This window comes from Phalaenopsis equestris, unplaced genomic scaffold (genome assembly GCF_001263595.1).
Source record: "Phalaenopsis equestris unplaced genomic scaffold, ASM126359v1 Scaffold001343, whole genome shotgun sequence".
NCBI classification, from domain to species: domain Eukaryota; kingdom Viridiplantae; phylum Streptophyta; class Magnoliopsida; order Asparagales; family Orchidaceae; genus Phalaenopsis; species Phalaenopsis equestris.
The window spans coordinates 695,767-701,683 of NW_018165782.1; positions in this window are offsets into that span (position 1 = coordinate 695,767).

Consider the following 5,917-nt stretch of genomic DNA (forward strand, 5'->3'; position numbering starts at 1 on the left):
TTTTTTCCCTTTTAAAATTTCTATTATAATTTTTCTTTAAAAGTTTTGATTCGCACGCTGATAATATATGCACGAAACTATAGCGAAATTGGTGTCCTCCTTATGAAAAATTGATGCTCCGAAAGAGTTCGCGCGGTCTGCTTCGTCATTTGAGGTCATATGGATAAATTCGTCGATGGACAGGCTAATTTGAGTCAATTTCACGCGCTGCGCGGCAAATAAGACCTGCTAGCCCGATTGAAACCGTCAAACAAACAAAAATGTTGATCGGCCTTTGTCTGAGTGACGTTCGAAGTTTAGCGAAACAATCTTGGTAGCGTACCCCTTAACATGCGTCGAATGGTCTGAAATGGATTTATTGTACTACGAGAATTCATGTGTGCCTCAAGCAATGCTTCATAGCGCTTGAGCGAACATTCTACACTAACGACATCAAAAATTGATGTCAACAAAGAACCCCCAAATAATGTGTTGTGTTGTTAAGGCATGGTGCGCTTGTTGGAAGCGACTCAATTTTTTATCGAGAAGGAATGCACACGGGACTTATATCCTACTCCAAAGGCGGGTTCAGAGGTCGTAAAGGCATGACCTGAATGGGTGGTCTAGAGGTCGTAAAGGTATGACCAAGGAATGGGTTCGAGGGCCATAGAGGTGTGACCCAACATAGTAGTCAGAGACCGTAGAGGCGTGACCACGAAGGAAAGGTTCAAAGATCATAGAGGCATCTCTTTTGGTGTCTCTACTAATTGTTTTCTTTTATCTTAGTATGTATTGAATCATCGTACAACTCTAAGACAATAATCTCTTACTCTACCACTGCAAATTTTCTCTCACTGTGGGAAAGAGTTACACAATTTCTCGAGTTACAACAACGGAATGCAGATGAACTTGTCACCCTGTAGTAGAGATGATCACAACAGGGAATAATAGTCAGGGCTTCAATGCACTGTCTTTAGGGTCAGCACAACGTCCGAGATGATGTGTTGCTTCGTAGGTTGCTTCGTACGGTGTTTCATCAAAAGAAGTGGGTTGCGGTCGATGGTGATCGACAGCATCCGACAAGTGATGGTTGTCAGTGCTTAGTGTCGATCTGAGATTGGTGGTTGATGGATTGTTAGTGCATAAGTGATGTTAAACCTTAGCTTCTTCTCTGATGTTTAGTCTTCTTCAAGCTACAAGATTCAAATCCGCTCTCAATAGAAGAGCAAAGCTCTATTTTTAGAGTCATGGTTGCAAGTAATAAAGGAATTCATACCACTCTGACTAGGGCTGTCAAAACGACTCGTTAAGAAGCTCGTGTTCGGCTTGTTCGCTAAGTTAACGAGTCGAACAAGAACAACACAAACAAATATTAGTTCGTTTGTGTTCGGCTCATTTTGGCTCGAAATACATATTTTTTAAAAAATTAATTGTCTGCAAGGCTGCATGATTTATAATCAATTAAAAGTATTAATTAAGAAAATAGAATCAAAATATTTAAATTAGATTCAAATGATGTTTTAAATATTGCCCCAATCTTTAACATCTTATGACCTTATGACTACATGATGACTACATGATTAGGGTTGTCAAAACGGCTCTTTGTTCGTGAACGGCTCGTGTTCGACTCACTACACTCACTTGTTTTATATATATATAACAAATAACTTTAGCTAGTTCACTCACTACACTCACTATCACCCACAATCACTCACAATCCTAAAACCTAAAATTGTTGACTTTGATCTCTGGATCTTTTAGGAGACTCATGTAGATTGTCCCCTAGACCCACTAGCCCTAGGCTAGGGTTTAGCTAAGACCAGTACATAGAGGACCCAAATGAGGATTTCATTTATTCATAGCTCATATAGGGTTCCAAAATGTCCAACTTGGTCTTTTGCCCATAAATTAACCTAAATTACCTAAATGCCCTTCAAATCCTAAATTTGGTCAAAATCCTCAAATTTACCCAAAATACCAAAACTTCTTCAAAAATCACTTCAAATCATTTCAAAATACCCAAATTGCCCAAATCCACCAAAAAACTCCAAAATTACCAAATTACCCCCAAATTTGCCAAAATTACAAAAATACCCTTGGCACCCCAAACTTTCCCAAAAACCTCCAAAATCACTTCGAATGTCTCCAAAACCAATTTGGACCCTTAACTTGAACCCAATTTGACCATTTTGACCAAAACCCCCAAATTGCCTTTAAATGCCCAATTTCCCCAAGCCCAATTTCCCCAAATTCACCCCAAATGTCCATCAATTTGGACCCAATTTCCCTCAATTTCAATTCTAAACTCAAATTAAACTTTTATATAATCAATCCAAACCAAATCCAAGCCTAATTAGCTCATTCTTTGAGCTCAATTTTGATCCAAATCAAAACCCCCAATTTTGATCATATGACTTAATCCCACCAAATCGAACCCCATGGCCTTCTCAATATACCCCAATTTGAATCCTAAACTCTTCATAACACTACTACACACCAAATTGAACTTTTAATTTGCCTTGGTGAAGTCTCAATTTCACTTAATTTCTCAATTTCACTTAATTTTAACTTTCACTTAATTTTAACCCAAGTCAAAAAATCCCCAAATTTGCCCCAAATTGGCTGTCTCTAAATTCCATCAAATTTAATGCCCTAACCCCAAAATTGATGCCCAATTTATGTTGAAAATTCTTCATGAAATTCTTATGGATCATTTACAACCATCAATCTGGACTTAGTCCAACCTTATCCCAACCTAAACCCAAGTCTAGTCCAACATGCCCAAATTAACTAAAATCCCAAAATCCTTCAAATTGAGCTTTCAATTGACATTAAAATTACTTCAATCCTTGACCAAAAATCTTCATTACAAACATCTACACAATTTTGATCAATCAATTGGGCTCAAAATTATGGCTAGCCTAACCCAAACGCAACTTTTAGCCATTTGGACCCAAGTTGAACCCATGCACAAAAATTGATTTAACCATGTCTAAGCCACCAAATTAATGACCCCATAGCCACCAAATACACCCTATGGACCAGGCTAGACCCACCTAGACCAGCCAAGATGAGTTATGGACCAATGGTGCCTTGATTTAATGGATTTCACCCCATATTTGGCCTAAACTTGAGTGGCATAAACTTGAAATATTTCCTTCATCATCACTTACCCTTAGGAGTTCACCATCATTAGCATCTCTTTGGCCCCCCTTAGCCAAGAAGTGACCATACTCTGGCAAGCCACCTCCTCAGCCACCGAAAACAGCCACCCCAAGGGAGTCCCAAATGGGCAAAACCCAAAATTGAACTTCCCTGACTTGGCTCACTCCCATTGGCCATTAGAGTTTTCCTTCCCTCCACCTCAACAAGCTTTAGCACCCAACTCCAAGCCCTGAGTTCTACTAGACAGACATGGCTTTAAATGAAGCTCTCTACGGCCAAGGAAGAGAGTGCTTGGAACCTTAAGGAAACTCTGCCAAAATCTCACTAGAGCTTCCCCAAACCATCCCAAGTGCAATCCCCCCAAGTGCAATCCCCTCCAAGTGCAATCCCCTTGCTCTCAGCCACTGATAGTCACCCCACAGAGCCAATTTCTTCACCGAAATTTGCCCCAAAACTAGGACAGATCTCTCCACGCCTCTATAGTGAACCAAACTCCAATTAATTGTGCACACACCATCCCCACAGTGAAAGAAGTTGATTCCCCACAAAAGCCCCCTCTCAAACAGCCTCTAACCTAGCTCTAGACTAACACCTGAAATTGAGCTTGATCAAATTTATACCTAGACAATTCACCAAGGCTTGAGACTTCATCCGGAGGTTCATTGGGTCCAACCAAAGCTACCACAACCATCTGATTGATGCTTCCCCTCTTAGACAAAGGTATTGAGCTCCAACCCTATCCCAAGCTTATTTTGATTCTCCATTTGTAATGACTTAATTTCATACTTGATTAACCGTATAGATGTGTTTGTCTTGAATAAATGAAGGTTTAGAAACAAACCCCATGCGATTTGGTTGAGTCTAGACAAAGATCTTAAGGTTTTAGTGTGAATGACTTACGGGTTAGGGCACTTGGGGACAATAACAGCGAGCTGTTCGATCGCGCGTGTATCCAAACAACATAAGAGATCAAGCTGGACGAGTGGATGGTGCGTGAACCATGAGCTAACGAGGTGGCTATGTGGCTGACGACATCAAATGGCCGAGCGCCGTGTGGAGACTTCGGAGCGGATGAGGTTGAGGTTGTGTCGCGTGGATAAGTAGATGAATAGGGTGATTTTTTATTTATTTTAATACCTGATCTTTGAAAATTTATAACTTTGCATATATAACTTTGCATAGAAATTTGAAAATTTATAACTTTGCATAGAAAAATTATAAAAATAAAAAAAAAATACCTTCTTGCTCAATGAACATAGAGGAATAATGTGGAATAAAAATAGAAATTATTTTCTTATTCCCTGATTTTTAATGAATTAAATACCCTCTGTGATATTTCAATTCTCGATGACTAAATATTACTCACCTTGGCTTAAGATTTTGAGGTTTCATTCCTCATGACGGAGGCCAAACTTTCTGATTTTTTCAAGGTCAGAGGACACCTTTATGCTTCTAGCCCTAATTTTCAAGCTAAGGTGACCATTTTGGTTGTTTTAATTATATAAGTCAAAATATCACTTGAAAAATAATGGGAATAATTTTAGTATGTCTCCTGTGGTCAGAAAAGTCTAGGAAAAATATTGTAATGTTTTGAATCATCTTGTATATTTTCATGCTTAATTAAATGCATATACATTATATTAATTTATGTAAATCATACATTTATCAAAAATTGACAAAATTATATCCTCACTGTCCATAAAAATCATATTTATTCACTGTAAAAATATCAAAATTATTTGACTTAGTATAAGTACTAAAATAGATTTTTAAGGAAACATTGTATTTTTGTATAAAAATAATTATATTAAATTAAATAAGCATAGAAAAATTATGAAAATTAGTTCTATAAGTTCCTTGTGACTAGGGGTATTTAATAAAAATAAAATCCATTTTTGTGAAAATATTTCATTTTTAAAATATATTTTGAATTAAAAATAATTAAAATAATCAAAATTTTTACAAATAAAAAAAAGTTCAAAAATGAGTACAAATGTCTCCTGATCACTTAGAGTTTATTAAGATATTTTTCCTAATTTTTCTAAGTTAAAATATAAATTTTAAAAGCTTAAAAAATGAAATTATCATATTTTCCCATTAAGATAATTATAATAAATAAATTAAAAATCACAAAAATACAAAACTTGGTTCTCTGAGTTTTTTTAATTTAGAGAAGTCTATTAAAAATATAAAAATGATTTTTTGTAATTAAAACATTATTTTCTATTTAATTTAATCGTTGAAATTGATTAAAAATTAAATAATAATAAAAATTTAGTTCAAAAAATTATGAAATTTTGCCTAAGTGTTTCTCTAACCTTAGAAGACCTCTAATAATTTTTCCATAAATACAAACTTTATTTTGGACAATTAAATAAATTAACCTTTGAAAATCCTATCTTCTAAATTTCAATAATTATCTAAATTAAATTAAAATTTTGAGAGGTCCACATGTTCTCCTCCAACATTATAATTACCCATGAGTATGACACTTTAAACCCTCAAAGTCCTTTGAGTTGTGTTTATTGAGTTATGAGGCGAAGTGCCCCAAGGGCAAAGTGGTAATTTTAGTCTTTGGTGCCTTAATCAAAATTTAGGATTAACCAAAGGAAAAATGAGTAATTTTGATCTTAATAAACATATATGGATGAATGAAATACAATGAGATTAAAATGTAGAAACTCATTGTTGACCTCACTTTTGGTTGAGGTCTAGAAACCTCTTTAGTAGCCTAGGTCTAGCCATAGGACTTTCCTATAGACTAGTCTTAGAA